Source organism: Balaenoptera physalus (genome assembly GCF_965194825.1).
Source record: "Balaenoptera physalus genome assembly, chromosome: 14".
NCBI classification, from domain to species: Eukaryota; Metazoa; Chordata; class Mammalia; order Artiodactyla; family Balaenopteridae; genus Balaenoptera; species Balaenoptera physalus.
The window spans coordinates 96,672,681-96,691,517 of record NC_138893.1 but is presented as its reverse complement, the minus strand read 5'-3'; positions in this window follow the sequence as shown (position 1 = coordinate 96,691,517).

Genomic DNA, 18,837 nt, shown 5'->3' with positions numbered 1-18,837 from the left:
TTTTGCCGCTTTACACCCACTTGACTCACTTACAGAGAGATATCAATGCATAGGTTTTAAGATTCTTACTAGTCAGATATATTCTTGGGCGGTGAATAGGGGGTGTTGAGTCCAATTCACTGAGCAAGGAGTAGGTCTTGTCTATTACCTATTGGGTTTATGGAACGGTATCTGAGCTAATTTGAAACCCTTGTTTTATGCATCACCCCACCTCACCTTTCCCGTTAAGCAGCCATAGTGTGTTTTCTAAACGTGTTACCCAGCTCTGATTTGTAATTCAGTTCAAGGGTAGCGGTTTTTATATTCCCTCTATAAGTGATATCTTATGATAAGTATCTTTTTCTGTGTGACTTATTTCACTTAGAATCGTCCTACCTAAATCCACTCATCTTGCTGCTACTAGCCTTATGACGTTGATTTCATGGCTGAGTGATATTCCATTGTACATAAGGACCACAACTTCTTTATCCATTTTTCTCTTTCCTGGGATATTTAAGGTGTAACGAAGTGGAGGTTCTTGTCAACAGAGCAGCCCTAAACTTTGGGGTGCCTGTGTCTTGCTGATTTTTAGTTTTCCCAATTTATACGCCCATGAGTGGAAGTGCCCTATGCTCCCTAGGCTGATTTTTTTCGATGTTTCAGGACACACCGTGCACTTCTCCAGAGTGGCTGTTGGCAATTTACATCCCGCCCATCAGCGTAGCCAGGCTCCCGTTTCTCCATGGCCTGTTTTGCATTTCTGGTTTTGACCCTTTATTCAGCATGGCCCTTTTGACCGATGGGAAGCGAGACTTCTTTGTAGCGCTGATTTGCCTTTCCAGGTTGCTTGGTTGGCCAAAAAGGGCGTATGCGTTTTTTCCTGAATATATTCAGGAAAAAACGCATACGCCCTTTTTGGCCAAGGGCATCATTGTCGAGGTTTTGCCGCTTTTCCTGTGCTTTAAAGGCGATTCGAATCTCCCTCCTGAAATCTGTTTCCTGCAATTCTGCCTTGCTTTCCAATCCTCTTCGTTGCCTTCCCTCAATATATTTGTGGACGAGAGTCATCATTTATAAGTCTGCAGGTTTGTGAATTGCAGTGCCCCTGAGCTCCATTTTTCAACTCGCTTTCTTGGGAGCTGGCCGCAAAAGCGCAGGATTGCTTCAGGCCCTATTCTGGTCCCGGGCGGCAGGCTGAGCCTGTGGTTAATTCTTCTTCCTGATGGGAAAATAGAGTGACCTGTGCCTGTCCCAACACCTAGAGCTAGTCTCTCATTGGTTCCCCCTCTTCCCGTTCATCCTCAGGACAAATTGCAACCTGTACGGAACAGGAGGTTAAAGGTGCTGATTCTCCAAGGAGGGAGATTGCTAGTAAAGCGGCTGGAATGGCAAACCCGAGCACAAGGAGATGAGAAATGAGGTGCGTTTTGAAAACCTTTCCGGATCACACGGTGTACCATCTTCTGGGTTTCTCATGCATGCTTTCGATGTAGGAAGATGCCCTTGAACCTGGAGATTTGGGACCCATGGGATGGGTACCACGCAGTATTACTTTAAAGGGTCTGCGTTTGCTCACCCAACCTCACCAAACCTCTCAGCCCCAAGAGTGTCCACCCTTATGTCTCAATCAACTGTGGGTCTAGATATGGTCAATCCAGGTGGCATCACAGCCCCTGAACGAATTTTGTAAGAATTTCTCTCTCTTTCACTGTCTTTGTTTCACGGGTTTTTAAAAGTAATTGATTTTTATAATGGGGTTTACCTGCTTTTCACTGCTGTGTTTTTGCCGCTTTACACCCACTGGACTCACTTACAGAGAGATATCAATGCATAGGTTTTAAGATTCTTACTAGTCAGATATATTCTTGGGCGGTGAATAGGGGGTGTTGAGTCCAATTCACTGAGCAAGGAGTAGGTCTTGTCTATTACCTATTGGGTTTATGGAACGGTATCTGAGCTAATTTGAAACCCTTGTTTTATGCATCACCCCACCTCACCTTTCCCGTTAAGCAGCCATAGTGTGTTTTCTAAACGTGTTACCCTGCTCTGATTTGTAATTCAGTTCAAGGGTAGCGGTTTTTATATTCCCTCTATAAGTGATATCTTATGATAAGTATCTTTTTCTGTGTGACTTATTTCACTTAGAATCGTCCTACCTAAATCCACTCATCTTGCTGCTACTAGCCTTATGACGTTGATTTCATGGCTGAGTGATATTCCATTGTACATAAGGACCACAACTTCTTTATCCATTTTTCTCTTTCCTGGGATATTTAAGGTGTAACGAAGTGGAGGTTCTTGTCAACAGAGCAGCCCTAAACTTTGGGGTGCCTGTGTCTTGCTGATTTTTAGTTTTCCCAATTTATACGCCCATGAGTGGAAGTGCCCTATGCTCCCTAGGCTGATTTTTTTCGATGTTTCAGGACACACCGTGCACTTCTCCAGAGTGGCTGTTGGCAATTTACATCCCGCCCATCAGCGTAGCCAGGCTCCCGTTTCTCCATGGCCTGTTTTGCATTTCTGGTTTTGACCCTTTATTCAGCATGGCCCTTTTGACCGATGGGAAGCGAGACTTCTTTGTAGCGCTGATTTGCCTTTCCAGGTTGCTTGGTTGGCCAAAAAGGGCGTATGCGTTTTTTCCTGAATATATTCAGGAAAAAACGCATACGCCCTTTTTGGCCAAGGGCATCATTGTCGAGGTTTTGCCTCTTTTCCTGTGCTTTAAAGGCGATTCGAATCTCCCTCCTGAAATCTGTTTCCTGCAATTCTGCCTTGCTTTCCAATCCTCTTCGTTGCCTTCCCTCAATATATTTGTGGACGAGAGTCATCATTTATAAGTCTGCAGGTTTGTGAATTGCAGTGCCCCTGAGCTCCATTTTTCAACTCGCTTTCTTGGGAGCTGGCCGCAAAAGCGCAGGATTGCTTCAGGCCCTATTCTGGTCCCGGGCGGCAGGCTGAGCCTGTGGTTAATTCTTCTTCCTGATGGGAAAATAGAGTGACCTGTGCCTGTCCCAACACCTAGAGCTAGTCTCTCATTGGTTCCCCCTCTTCCCGTTCATCCTCAGGACAAATTGCAACCTGTACGGAACAGGAGGTTAAAGGTGCTGATTCTCCAAGGAGGGAGATTGCTAGTAAAGCGGCTGGAATGGCAAACCCGAGCACAAGGAGATGAGAAATGAGGTGCGTTTTGAAAACCTTTCCGGATCACACGGTGTACCATCTTCTGGGTTTCTCATGCATGCTTTCGATGTAGGAAGATGCCCTTGAACCTGGAGATTTGGGACCCATGGGATGGGTACCACGCAGTATTACTTTAAAGGGTCTGCGTTTGCTCACCCAACCTCACCAAACCTCTCAGCCCCAAGAGTGTCCACCCTTATGTCTCAATCAACTGTGGGTCTAGATATGGTCAATCCAGGTGGCATCACAGCCCCTGAACGAATTTTGTAAGAATTTCTCTCTCTTTCACTGTCTTTGTTTCACGGGTTTTTAAAAGTAATTGATTTTTATAATGGGGTTTACCTGCTTTTCACTGCTGTGTTTTTGCCGCTTTACACCCACTGGACTCACTTACAGAGAGATATCAATGCATAGGTTTTAAGATTCTTACTAGTCAGATATATTCTTGGGCGGTGAATAGGGGGTGTTGAGTCCAATTCACTGAGCAAGGAGTAGGTCTTGTCTATTACCTATTGGGTTTATGGAACGGTATCTGAGCTAATTTGAAACCCTTGTTTTATGCATCACCCCACCTCACCTTTCCCGTTAAGCAGCCATAGTGTGTTTTCTAAACGTGTTACCCTGCTCTGATTTGTAATTCAGTTCAAGGGTAGCGGTTTTTATATTCCCTCTATAAGTGATATCTTATGATAAGTATCTTTTTCTGTGTGACTTATTTCACTTAGAATCGTCCTACCTAAATCCACTCATCTTGCTGCTACTAGCCTTATGACGTTGATTTCATGGCTGAGTGATATTCCATTGTACATAAGGACCACAACTTCTTTATCCATTTTTCTCTTTCCTGGGATATTTAAGGTGTAACGAAGTGGAGGTTCTTGTCAACAGAGCAGCCCTAAACTTTGGGGTGCCTGTGTCTTGCTGATTTTTAGTTTTCCCAATTTATACGCCCATGAGTGGAAGTGCCCTATGCTCCCTAGGCTGATTTTTTTCGATGTTTCAGGACACACCGTGCACTTCTCCAGAGTGGCTGTTGGCAATTTACATCCCGCCCATCAGCGTAGCCAGGCTCCCGTTTCTCCATGGCCTCTTTTGCATTTCTGGTTTTGACACTTTATTCAGCATGGCCCTTTTGACCGATGGGAAGCGAGACTTCTTTGTAGCGCTGATTTGCCTTTCCAGGTTGCTTGGTTGGCCAAAAAGGGCGTATGCGTTTTTTCCTGAATATATTCAGGAAAAAACGCATACGCCCTTTTTGGCCAAGGGCATCATTGTCGAGGTTTTGCCGCTTTTCCTGTGCTTTAAAGGCGATTCGAATCTCCCTCCTGAAATCTGTTTCCTGCAATTCTGCCTTGCTTTCCAATCCTCTTCGTTGCCTTCCCTCAATATATTTGTGGACGAGAGTCATCATTTATAAGTCTGCAGGTTTGTGAATTGCAGTGCCCCTGAGCTCCATTTTTCAACTCGCTTTCTTGGGAGCTGGCCGCAAAAGCGCAGGATTGCTTCAGGCCCTATTCTGGTCCCGTGCGGCAGGCTGAGCCTGTGGTTAATTCTTCTTCCTGATGGGAAAATAGAGTGACCTGTGCCTGTCCCAACACCTAGAGCTAGTCTCTCATTGGTTCCCCCTCTTCCCGTTCATCCTCAGGACAAATTTCAACCTGTACGGAACAGGAGGTTAAAGGTGCTGATTCTCCAAGGAGGGAGATTGCTAGTAAAGCGGCTGGAATGGCAAACCCGAGCACAAGGAGATGAGAAATGAGGTGCGTTTTGAAAACCTTTCCGGATCACACGGTGTACCATCTTCTGGGTTTCTCATGCATGCTTTCGATGTAGGAAGATGCCTTTGAACCTGGAGATTTGGGACCCATGGGATGGGTACCACGCAGTATTACTTTAAAGGGTCTGCGTTTGCTCACCCAACCTCACCAAACCTCTCAGCCCCAAGAGTGTCCACCCTTATGTCTCAATCAACTGTGGGTCTAGATATGGTCAATCCAGGTGGCATCACAGCCCCTGAACGAATTTTGTAAGAATTTCTCTCTCTTTCACTGTCTTTGTTTCACGGGTTTTTAAAAGTAATTGATTTTTATAATGGGGTTTACCTGCTTTTCACTGCTGTGTTTTTGCCGCTTTACACCCACTTGACTCACTTACAGAGAGATATCAATGCATAGGTTTTAAGATTCTTACTAGTCAGATATATTCTTGGGCGGTGAATAGGGGGTGTTGAGTCCAATTCACTGAGCAAGGAGTAGGTCTTGTCTATTACCTATTGGGTTTATGGAACGGTATCTGAGCTAATTTGAAACCCTTGTTTTATGCATCACCCCACCTCACCTTTCCCGTTAAGCAGCCATAGTGTGTTTTCTAAACGTGTGACCCTGCTCTGATTTGTAATTCAGTTCAAGGGTAGCGGTTTTTATATTCCCTCTATAAGTGATATCTTATGATAAGTATCTTTTTCTGTGTGACTTATTTCACTTAGAATCGTCCTACCTAAATCCACTCATCTTGCTGCTACTAGCCTTATGACGTTGATTTCATGGCTGAGTGATATTCCATTGTACATAAGGACCACAACTTCTTTATCCATTTTTCTCTTTCCTGGGATATTTAAGGTGTAACGAAGTGGAGGTTCTTGTCAACAGAGCAGCCCTAAACTTTGGGGTGCCTGTGTCTTGCTGATTTTTAGTTTTCCCAATTTATACGCCCATGAGTGGAAGTGCCCTATGCTCCCTAGGCTGATTTTTTTCGATGTTTCAGGACACACCGTGCACTTCTCCAGAGTGGCTGTTGGCAATTTACATCCCGCCCATCAGCGTAGCCAGGCTCCCGTTTCTCCATGGCCTGTTTTGCATTTCTGGTTTTGACACTTTATTCAGCATGGCCCTTTTGACCGATGGGAAGCGAGACTTCTTTGTAGCGCTGATTTGCCTTTCCAGGTTGCTTGGTTGGCCAAAAAGGGCGTATGCGTTTTTTCCTGAATATATTCAGGAAAAAACGCATACGCCCTTTTTGGCCAAGGGCATCATTGTCGAGGTTTTGCCGCTTTTCCTGTGCTTTAAAGGCGATTCGAATCTCCCTCCTGAAATCTGTTTCCTGCAATTCTGCCTTGCTTTCCAATCCTCTTCGTTGCCTTCCCTCAATATATTTGTGGACGAGAGTCATCATTTATAAGTCTGCAGGTTTGTGAATTGCAGTGCCCCTGAGCTCCATTTTTCAACTCGCTTTCTTGGGAGCTGGCCGCAAAAGCGCAGGATTGCTTCAGGCCCTATTCTGGTCCCGGGCGGCAGGCTGAGCCTGTGGTTAATTCTTCTTCCTGATGGGAAAATAGAGTGACCTGTGCCTGTCCCAACACCTAGAGCTAGTCTCTCATTGGTTCCCCCTCTTCCCGTTCATCCTCAGGACAAATTGCAACCTGTACGGAACAGGAGGTTAAAGGTGCTGATTCTCCAAGGAGGGAGATTGCTAGTAAAGCGGCTGGAATGGCAAACCCGAGCACAAGGAGATGAGAAATGAGGTGCGTTTTGAAAACCTTTCCGGATCACACGGTGTACCATCTTCTGGGTTTCTCATGCATGCTTTCGATGTAGGAAGATGCCCTTGAACCTGGAGATTTGGGACCCATGGGATGGGTACCACGCAGTATTACTTTAAAGGGTCTGCGTTTGCTCACCCAACCTCACCAAACCTCTCAGCCCCAAGAGTGTCCACCCTTATGTCTCAATCAACTGTGGGTCTAGATATGGTCAATCCAGGTGGCATCACAGCCCCTGAACGAATTTTGTAAGAATTTCTCTCTCTTTCACTGTCTTTGTTTCACGGGTTTTTAAAAGTAATTGATTTTTATAATGGGGTTTACCTGCTTTTCACTGCTGTGTTTTTGCCGCTTTACACCCACTGGACTCACTTACAGAGAGATATCAATGCATAGGTTTTAAGATTCTTACTAGTCAGATATATTCTTGGGCGGTGAATAGGGGGTGTTGAGTCCAATTCACTGAGCAAGGAGTAGGTCTTGTCTATTACCTATTGGGTTTATGGAACGGTATCTGAGCTAATTTGAAACCCTTGTTTTATGCATCACCCCACCTCACCTTTCCCGTTAAGCAGCCATAGTGTGTTTTCTAAACGTGTTACCCTGCTCTGATTTGTAATTCAGTTCAAGGGTAGCGGTTTTTATATTCCCTCTATAAGTGATATCTTATGATAAGTATCTTTTTCTGTGTGACTTATTTCACTTAGAATCGTCCTACCTAAATCCACTCATCTTGCTGCTACTAGCCCTATGACGTTGATTTCATGGCTGAGTGATATTCCATTGTACATAAGGACCACAACTTCTTTATCCATTTTTCTCTTTCCTGGGATATTTAAGGTGTAACGAAGTGGAGGTTCTTGTCAACAGAGCAGCCCTAAACTTTGGGGTGCCTGTGTCTTGCTGATTTTTAGTTTTCCCAATTTATACGCCCATGAGTGGAAGTGCCCTATGCTCCCTAGGCTGATTTTTTTCGATGTTTCAGGACACACCGTGCACTTCTCCAGAGTGGCTGTTGGCAATTTACATCCCGCCCATCAGCGTAGCCAGGCTCCCGTTTCTCCATGGCCTCTTTTGCATTTCTGGTTTTGACACTTTATTCAGCATGGCCCTTTTGACCAATGGGAAGCGAGACTTCTTTGTAGCGCTGATTTGCCTTTCCAGGTTGCTTGGTTGGCCAAAAAGGGCGTATGCGTTTTTTCCTGAATATATTCAGGAAAAAACGCATACGCCCTTTTTGGCCAAGGGCATCATTGTCGAGGTTTTGCCGCTTTTCCTGTGCTTTAAAGGCGATTCGAATCTCCCTCCTGAAATCTGTTTCCTGCAATTCTGCTTTGCTTTCCAATCCTCTTCGTTGCCTTCCCTCAATATATTTGTGGACGAGAGTCATCATTTATAAGTCTGCAGGTTTGTGAATTGCAGTGCCCCTGAGCTCCATTTTTCAACTCGCTTTCTTGGGAGCTGGCCGCAAAAGCGCAGGATTGCTTCAGGCCCTATTCTGGTCCCGGGCGGCAGGCTGAGCCTGTGGTTAATTCTTCTTCCTGATGGGAAAATAGAGTGACCTGTGCCTGTCCCAACACCTAGAGCTAGTCTCTCATTGGTTCCCCCTCTTCCCGTTCATCCTCAGGACAAATTTCAACCTGTACGGAACAGGAGGTTAAAGGTGCTGATTCTCCAAGGAGGGAGATTGCTAGTAAAGCGGCTGGAATGGCAAACCCGAGCACAAGGAGATGAGAAATGAGGTGCGTTTTGAAAACCTTTCCGGATCACACGGTGTACCATCTTCTGGGTTTCTCATGCATGCTTTCGATGTAGGAAGATGCCCTTGAACCTGGAGATTTGGGACCCATGGGATGGGTACCACGCAGTATTACTTTAAAGGGTCTGCGTTTGCTCACCCAACCTCACCAAACCTCTCAGCCCCAAGAGTGTCCACCCTTATGTCTCAATCAACTGTGGGTCTAGATATGGTCAATCCAGGTGGCATCACAGCCCCTGAACGAATTTTGTAAGAATTTCTCTCTCTTTCACTGTCTTTGTTTCACGGGTTTTTAAAAGTAATTGATTTTTATAATGGGGTTTACCTGCTTTTCACTGCTGTGTTTTTGCCGCTTTACACCCACTGGACTCACTTACAGAGAGATATCAATGCATAGGTTTTAAGATTCTTACTAGTCAGATATATTCTTGGGCGGTGAATAGGGGGTGTTGAGTCCAATTCACTGAGCAAGGAGTAGGTCTTGTCTATTACCTATTGGGTTTATGGAACGGTATCTGAGCTAATTTGAAACCCTTGTTTTATGCATCACCCCACCTCACCTTTCCCGTTAAGCAGCCATAGTGTGTTTTCTAAACGTGTGACCCTGCTCTGATTTGTAATTCAGTTCAAGGATGCGGGTTTTTATATTCCCTCTATAAGTGATATCTTATGATAAGTGTCTTTTTCTGTGTGACTTATTTCACTTAGAATCGTCCTACCTAAATCCACTCATCTTGCTGCTACTAGCCTTATGACGTTGATTTCATGGCTGAGTGATATTCCATTGTACATAAGGACCACAACTTCTTTATCCATTTTTCTCTTTCCTGGGATATTTAAGGTGTAACGAAGTGGAGGTTCTTGTCAACAGAGCAGCCCTAAACTTTGGGGTGCCTGTGTCTTGCTGATTTTTAGTTTTCCCAATTTATACGCCCATGAGTGGAAGTGCCCTATGCTCCCTAAGCTGATTTTTTTCGATGTTTCAGGACACACCGTGCACTTCTCCAGAGTGGCTGTTGGAAATTTACATCCCGCCCATCAGCGTAGCCAGTCTCCCGTTTCTCCATGGCCTGTTTTGCATTTCTGGTTTTGACCCTTTATTCAGCATGGCCCTTTTGACCGATGGGAAGCGAGACTTCTTTGTAGCGCTGATTTGCCTTTCCAGGTTGCTTGGTTGGCCAAAAAGGGCGTATGCGTTTTTTCCTGAATATATTCAGGAAAAAACGCATACGCCCTTTTTGGCCAAGGGCATCATTGTCGAGGTTTTGCCGCTTTTCCTGTGCTTTAAAGGCGATTCGAATCTCCCTCCTGAAATCTGTTTCCTGCAATTCTGCCTTGCTTTCCAATCCTCTTCGTTGCCTTCCCTCAATATATTTGTGGACGAGAGTCATCATTTATAAGTCTGCAGGTTTGTGAATTGCAGTGCCCCTGAGCTCCATTTTTCAACTCGCTTTCTTGGGAGCTGGCCGCAAAAGCGCAGGATTGCTTCAGGCCCTATTCTGGTCCCGTGCGGCAGGCTGAGCCTGTGGTTAATTCTTCTTCCTGATGGGAAAATAGAGTGACCTGTGCCTGTCCCAACACCTAGAGCTAGTCTCTCATTGGTTCCCCCTCTTCCCGTTCATCCTCAGGACAAATTTCAACCTGTACGGAACAGGAGGTTAAAGGTGCTGATTCTCCAAGGAGGGAGATTGCTAGTAAAGCGGCTGGAATGGCAAACCCGAGCACAAGGAGATGAGAAATGAGGTGCGTTTTGAAAACCTTTCCGGATCACACGGTGTACCATCTTCTGGGTTTCTCATGCATGCTTTCGATGTAGGAAGATGCCCTTGAACCTGGAGATTTGGGACCCATGGGATGGGTACCACGCAGTATTACTTTAAAGGGTCTGCGTTTGCTCACCCAACCTCACCAAACCTCTCAGCCCCAAGAGTGTCCACCCTTATGTCTCAATCAACTGTGGGTCTAGATATGGTCAATCCAGGTGGCATCACAGCCCCTGAACGAATTTTGTAAGAATTTCTCTCTCTTTCACTGTCTTTGTTTCACGGGTTTTTAAAAGTAATTGATTTTTATAATGGGGTTTACCTGCTTTTCACTGCTGTGTTTTTGCCGCTTTACACCCACTTGACTCACTTACAGAGAGATATCAATGCATAGGTTTTAAGATTCTTACTAGTCAGATATATTCTTGGGCGGTGAATAGGGGGTGTTGAGTCCAATTCACTGAGCAAGGAGTAGGTCTTGTCTATTACCTATTGGGTTTATGGAACGGTATCTGAGCTAATTTGAAACCCTTGTTTTATGCATCACCCCACCTCACCTTTCCCGTTAAGCAGCCATAGTGTGTTTTCTAAACGTGTTACCCTGCTCTGATTTGTAATTCAGTTCAAGGGTAGCGGTTTTTATATTCCCTCTATAAGTGATATCTTATGATAAGTATCTTTTTCTGTGTGACTTATTTCACTTAGAATCGTCCTACCTAAATCCACTCATCTTGCTGCTACTAGCCTTATGACGTTGATTTCATGGCTGAGTGATATTCCATTGTACATAAGGACCACAACTTCTTTATCCATTTTTCTCTTTCCTGGGATATTTAAGGTGTAACGAAGTGGAGGTTCTTGTCAACAGAGCAGCCCTAAACTTTGGGGTGCCTGTGTCTTGCTGATTTTTAGTTTTCCCAATTTATACGCCCATGAGTGGAAGTGCCCTATGCTCCCTAAGCTGATTTTTTTCGATGTTTCAGGACACACCGTGCACTTCTCCATAGTGGCTGTTGGCAATTTACATCCCGCCCATCAGCGTAGCCAGGCTCCCGTTTCTCCATGGCCTGTTTTGCATTTCTGGTTTTGACACTTTATTCAGCATGGCCCTTTTGACCGATGGGAAGCGAGACTTCTTTGTAGCGCTGATTTGCCTTTCCAGGTTGCTTGGTTGGCCAAAAAGGGCGTATGCGTTTTTTCCTGAATATATTCAGGAAAAAACGCATACGCCCTTTTTGGCCAAGGGCATCATTGTCGAGGTTTTGCCGCTTTTCCTGTGCTTTAAAGGCGATTCGAATCTCCCTCCTGAAATCTGTTTCCTGCAATTCTGCCTTGCTTTCCAATCCTCTTCGTTGCCTTCCCTCAATATATTTGTGGACGAGAGTCATCATTTATAAGTCTGCAGGTTTGTGAATTGCAGTGCCCCTGAGCTCCATTTTTCAACTCGCTTTCTTGGGAGCTGGCCGCAAAAGCGCAGGATTGCTTCAGGCCCTATTCTGGTCCCGGGCGGCAGGCTGAGCCTGTGGTTAATTCTTCTTCCTGATGGGAAAATAGAGTGACCTGTGCCTGTCCCAACACCTAGAGCTAGTCTCTCATTGGTTCCCCCTCTTCCCGTTCATCCTCAGGACAAATTGCAACCTGTACGGAACAGGAGGTTAAAGGTGCTGATTCTCCAAGGAGGGAGATTGCTAGTAAAGCGGCTGGAATGGCAAACCCGAGCACAAGGAGATGAGAAATGAGGTGCGTTTTGAAAACCTTTCCGGATCACACGGTGTACCATCTTCTGGGTTTCTCATGCATGCTTTCGATGTAGGAAGATGCCCTTGAACCTGGAGATTTGGGACCCATGGGATGGGTACCACGCAGTATTACTTTAAAGGGTCTGCGTTTGCTCACCCAACCTCACCAAACCTCTCAGCCCCAAGAGTGTCCACTCTTATGTCTCAATCAACTGTGGGTCTAGATATGGTCAATCCAGGTGGCATCACAGCCCCTGAACGAATTTTGTAAGAATTTCTCTCTCTTTCACTGTCTTTGTTTCACGGGTTTTTAAAAGTAATTGATTTTTATAATGGGGTTTACCTGCTTTTCACTGCTGTGTTTTTGCCGCTTTACACCCACTTGACTCACTTACAGAGAGATATCAATGCATAGGTTTTAAGATTCTTACTAGTCAGATATATTCTTGGGCGGTGAATAGGGGGTGTTGAGTCCAATTCACTGAGCAAGGAGTAGGTCTTGTCTATTACCTATTGGGTTTATGGAACGGTATCTGAGCTAATTTGAAACCCTTGTTTTATGCATCACCCCACCTCACCTTTCCCGTTAAGCAGCCATAGTGTGTTTTCTAAACGTGTTACCCAGCTCTGATTTGTAATTCAGTTCAAGGGTAGCGGTTTTTATATTCCCTCTATAAGTGATATCTTATGATAAGTATCTTTTTCTGTGTGACTTATTTCACTTAGAATCGTCCTACCTAAATCCACTCATCTTGCTGCTACTAGCCTTATGACGTTGATTTCATGGCTGAGTGATATTCCATTGTACATAAGGACCACAACTTCTTTATCCATTTTTCTCTTTCCTGGGATATTTAAGGTGTAACGAAGTGGAGGTTCTTGTCAACAGAGCAGCCCTAAACTTTGGGGTGCCTGTGTCTTGCTGATTTTTAGTTTTCCCAATTTATACGCCCATGAGTGGAAGTGCCCTATGCTCCCTAAGCTGATTTTTTTCGATGTTTCAGGACACACCGTGCACTTCTCCAGAGTGGCTGTTGGCAATTTACATCCCGCCCATCAGCGTAGCCAGGCTCCCGTTTCTCCATGGCCTGTTTTGCATTTCTGGTTTTGACACTTTATTCAGCATGGCCCTTTTGACCGATGGGAAGCGAGACTTCTTTGTAGCGCTGATTTGCCTTTCCAGGTTGCTTGGTTGGCCAAAAAGGGCTTATGCGTTTTTTCCTGAATATATTCAGGAAAAAACGCATACGCCCTTTTTGGCCAAGGGCATCATTGTCGAGGTTTTGCCGCTTTTCCTGTGCTTTAAAGGCGATTCGAATCTCCCTCCTGAAATCTGTTTCCTGCAATTCTGCCTTGCTTTCCAATCCTCTTCGTTGCCTTCCCTCAATATATTTGTGGACGAGAGTCATCATTTATAAGTCTGCAGGTTTGTGAATTGCAGTGCCCCTGAGCTCCATTTTTCAACTCGCTTTCTTGGGAGCTGGCCGCAAAAGCGCAGGATTGCTTCAGGCCCTATTCTGGTCCCGGGCGGCAGGCTGAGCCTGTGGTTAATTCTTCTTCCTGATGGGAAAATAGAGTGACCTGTGCCTGTCCCAACACCTAGAGCTAGTCTCTCATTGGTTCCCCCTCTTCCCGTTCATCCTCAGGACAAATTGCAACCTGTACGGAACAGGAGGTTAAAGGTGCTGATTCTCCAAGGAGGGAGATTGCTAGTAAAGCGGCTGGAATGGCAAACCCGAGCACAAGGAGATGAGAAATGAGGTGCGTTTTGAAAACCTTTCCGGATCACACGGTGTACCATCTTCTGGGTTTCTCATGCATGCTTTCGATGTAGGAAGATGCCCTTGAACCTGGAGATTTGGGACCCATGGGATGGGTACCACGCAGTATTACTTTAAAGGGTCTGCGTTTGCTCACCCAACCTCACCAAACCTCTCAGCCCCAAGAGTGTCCACTCTTATGTCTCAATCAACTGTGGGTCTAGATATGGTCAATCCAGGTGGCATCACAGCCCCTGAACGAATTTTGTAAGAATTTCTCTCTCTTTCACTGTCTTTGTTTCACGGGTTTTTAAAAGTAATTGATTTTTATAATGGGGTTTACCTGCTTTTCACTGCTGTGTTTTTGCCGCTTTACACCCACTTGACTCACTTACAGAGAGATATCAATGCATAGGTTTTAAGATTCTTACTAGTCAGATATATTCTTGGGCGGTGAATAGGGGGTGTTGAGTCCAATTCACTGAGCAAGGAGTAGGTCTTGTCTATTACCTATTGGGTTTATGGAACGGTATCTGAGCTAATTTGAAACCCTTGTTTTATGCATCACCCCACCTCACCTTTCCCGTTAAGCAGCCATAGTGTGTTTTCTAAACGTGTTACCCAGCTCTGATTTGTAATTCAGTTCAAGGGTAGCGGTTTTTATATTCCCTCTATAAGTGATATCTTATGATAAGTATCTTTTTCTGTGTGACTTATTTCACTTAGAATCGTCCTACCTAAATCCACTCATCTTGCTGCTACTAGCCTTATGACGTTGATTTCATGGCTGAGTGATATTCCATTGTACATAAGGACCACAACTTCTTTATCCATTTTTCTCTTTCCTGGGATATTTAAGGTGTAACGAAGTGGAGGTTCTTGTCAACAGAGCAGCCCTAAACTTTGGGGTGCCTGTGTCTTGCTGATTTTTAGTTTTCCCAATTTATACGCCCATGAGTGGAAGTGCCCTATGCTCCCTAAGCTGATTTTTTTCGATGTTTCAGGACACACCGTGCACTTCTCCAGAGTGGCTGTTGGCAATTTACATCCCGCCCATCAGCGTAGCCAGGCTCCCGTTTCTCCATGGCCTGTTTTGCATTTCTGGTTTTGACACTTTATTCAGCATGGCCCTTTTGACCGATGGGAAGCGAGACTTCTTTGTAGCGCTGATTTGCCTTTCCAGGTTGCTTGGTTGGCCAAAAAGGGCGTATGCGTTTTTTCCTGAATATATTCAGGAAAAAACGCATACGCCCTTTTTGGCCAAGGGCATCATTGTCGAGGTTTTGCCGCTTTTCCTGTGCTTTAAAGGCGATACGAATCTCCCTCCTGAAATCTGTTTCCTGCAATTCTGCCTTGCTTTCCAATCCTCTTCGTTGCCTTCCCTCAATATATTTGTGGACGAGAGTCATCATTTATAAGTCTGCAGGTCTGTGAATTGCAGTGCCCCTGAGCTCCATTTTTCAACTCGCTTTCTTGGGAGCTGGCCGCAAAAGCGCAGGATTGCTTCAGGCCCTATTCTGGTCCCGGGCGGCAGGCTGAGCCTGTGGTTAATTCTTCTTCCTGATGGGAACATAGAGTGACCTGTGCCTGTCCCAACACCTAGAGCTAGTCTCTCATTGGTTCCCCCTCTTCCCGTTCATCCTCAGGACAATTTGCAACCTGTACGGAACAGGAGGTTAAAGGTGCTGATTCTCCAAGGAGGGAGATTGCTAGTAAAGCGGCTGGAATGGCAAACCCGAGCACAAGGAGATGAGAAATGAGGTGCGTTTTGAAAACCTTTCCGGATCACACGGTGTACCATCTTCTGGGTTTCTCATGCATGCTTTCGATGTAGGAAGATGCCCTTGAACCTGGAGATTTGGGACCCATGGGATGGGTACCACGCAGTATTACTTTAAAGGGTCTGCGTTTGCTCACCCAACTTCACCAAACCTCTCAGCCCCAAGAGTGTCCACCCTTATGTCTCAATCAACTGTGGGTCTAGATATGGTCAATCCAGGTGGCATCACAGCCCCTGAACGAATTTTGTAAGAATTTCTCTCTCTTTCACTGTCTTTGTTTCACGGGTTTTTAAAAGTAATTGATTTTTATAATGGGGTTTACCTGCTTTTCACTGCTGTGTTTTTGCCGCTTTACACCCACTTGACTCACTTACAGAGAGATATCAATGCATAGGTTTTAAGATTCTTACTAGTCAGATATATTCTTGGGCGGTGAATAGGGGGTGTTGAGTCCAATTCACTGAGCAAGGAGTAGGTCTTGTCTATTACCTATTGGGTTTATGGAACGGTATCTGAGCTAATTTGAAACCCTTGTTTTATGCATCACCCCACCTCACCTTTCCCGTTAAGCAGCCATAGTGTGTTTTCTAAACGTGTTACCCTGCTCTGATTTGTAATTCAGTTCAAGGGTAGCGGTTTTTATATTCCCTCTATAAGTGATATCTTATGATAAGTATCTTTTTCTGTGTGACTTATTTCACTTAGAATTGTCCTACCTAAATCCACTCATCTTGCTGCTACTAGCCTTATGACGTTGATTTCATGGCTGAGTGATATTCCATTGTACATAAGGACCACAACTTCTTTATCCATTTTTCTCTTTCCTGGGATATTTAAGGTGTAACGAAGTGGAGGTTCTTGTCAACAGAGCAGCCCTAAACTTTGGGGTGCCTGTGTCTTGCTGATTTTTAGTTTTCCCAATTTATACGCCCATGAGTGGAAGTGCCCTATGGTCCCTAGGCTGATTTTTTTCGATGTTTCAGGACACACCGTGCACTTCTCCAGAGTGGCTGTTGGCAATTTACATCCCGCCCATCAGCGTAGCCAGGCTCCCGTTTCTCCATGGCCTGTTTTGCATTTCTGGTTTTGACACTTTATTCAGCATGGCCCTTTTGACCGATGGGAAGCGAGACTTCTTTGTAGCGCTGATTTGCCTTTCCAGGTTGCTTGGTTGGCCAAAAAGGGCGTATGCGTTTTTTCCTGAATATATTCAGGAAAAAACGCATACGCCCTTTTTGGCCAAGGGCATCATTGTCGAGGTTTTGCCGCTTTTCCTGTGCTTTAAAGGCGATTCGAATCTCCCTCCTGAAATCTGTTTCCTGCAATTCTGCCTTGCTTTCCAATCCTCTTCGTTGCCTTCCCTCAATATATTTGTGGACGAGAGTCATCATTTATAAGTCTGCAGGTTTGTGAATTGCAGTGCCCCTGAGCTCCATTTTTCAACTCGCTTTCTTGGGAGCTGGCCGCAAAAGCGCAGGATTGCTTCAGGCCCTATTCTGGTCCCGGGCGGCAGGCTGAGCCTGTGGTTAAATATTCTTCCTGATGGGAAAATAGAGTGACCTGTGCCTGTCCCAACACCTAGAGCTAGTCTCTCATTGGTTCCCCCTCTTCCCGTTCATCCTCAGGACAAATTGCAACCTGTACGGAACAGGAGGTTAAAGGTGCTGATTCTCCAAGGAGGGAGATTGCTAGTAAAGTGGCTGGAATGGCAAACCCGAGCACAAGGAGATGAGAAATGAGGTGCGTTTTGAAAACCTTTCCGGATCACACAGTGTACCATCTTCTTGGTTTCTCATGCATGCTTTCGATGTAGGAAGATGCCCTTGAACCTGGAGATTTGGGACCCATGGGATGGGTACCATGCAGTATTACTTTAAAGGGTCTGCGTTTGCTCACCCAACCTCACCAAACCTCTCAGCCCCAAGAGTTTCCACCCGTGTGTCTCAGTCAGCTGTGGGTCTAGATATGGTAAATCCAGGTGGCATCACAGCCCCTGAACGAATTTTGTAAGAATTTCTCTCTCTTTCACTGTCTTTGTTTCACGGGTTTTTAAAAGTATTTGATTTTTATAATGGGGTTTACCTGCTTTTCACTGCTGTGTTTTTGCCGCTTTACACCCACTTGACTCACTTACAGAGAGATATCAATGCATAGGTTTTAAGATTCTTACTAGTCAGATATATTCTTGGGCGGTGAATAGGGGGTGTTGAGTCCAATTCACTGAGCAAGGAGTAGGTCTTGTCTATTACCTATTGGGTTTATGGAACGGTATCTGAGCTAATTTGAAACCCTTGTTTTATGCATCACCCCACCTCACCTTTCCCGTTAAGCAGCCATAGTGTGTTTTCTAAACGTGTTACCCAGCTCTGATTTGTAATTCAGTTCAAGGGTAGCGGTTTTTATATTCCCTCTATAAGTGATATCTTATGATAAGTATCTTTTTCTGTGTGACTTATTTCACTTAGAATCGTCCTACCTAATTCCACTCATCTTGCTGCTACTAGCCTTATGACGTTGATTTCATGGCTGAGTGATATTCCATTGTACATAAGGACCACAACTTCTTTATCCATTTTTCTCTTTCCTGGGATATTTAAGGTGTAACGAAGTGGAGGTTCTTGTCAACAGAGCAGCCCTAAACTTTGGGGTGCCTGTATCTTGCTGATTTTTAGTTTTCCCAATTTATACGCCCATGAGTGGAAGTGACCTATGCTCCCTAAGCTGAGTTTTTTCGATGTTTCAGGACACACCGTGCACTTCTCCAGAGTGGCTGTTGGCAATTTACATCCCGCCCATCATCGTAGCCAGGCTCCCGTTTCTCCATGGCCTGTTTTGCATTTCTGGTTTTGACACTTTATTCAGCATGGCCCTTTTGACCGATGGGAAGCGAGACTTCTTTGTAGCGCTGATTTACCTTTCCAGGTTGCTTGGTTGGCCAAAAAGGGCTTATGCGTTTTTTCCTGAATATATTCAGGAAAAAACGCATACGCCCTTTTTGGCCAAGGGCATCATTGTCGAGGTTTTGCCGCTTTTCCTGTGCTTTAAAGGCGATTCGAATCTCCCTCCTGAAATCTGTTTCCTGCAATTCTGCCTTGCTTTCCAATCCTCTTCGTTGCCTTCCCTCAATATATTTGTGGACGAGAGTCATCATTTATAAGTCTGCAGGTTTGTGAATTGCAGTGCCCCTGAGCTCCATTTTTCAACTCGCTTTCTTGGGAGCTGGCCGCAAAAGCGCAGGATTGCTTCAGGCCCTATTCTGGTCCCGGGCGGCAGGCTGAGCCTGTGGTTAATTCTTCTTCCTGATGGGAAAATAGAGTGACCTGTGCCTGTCCCAACAC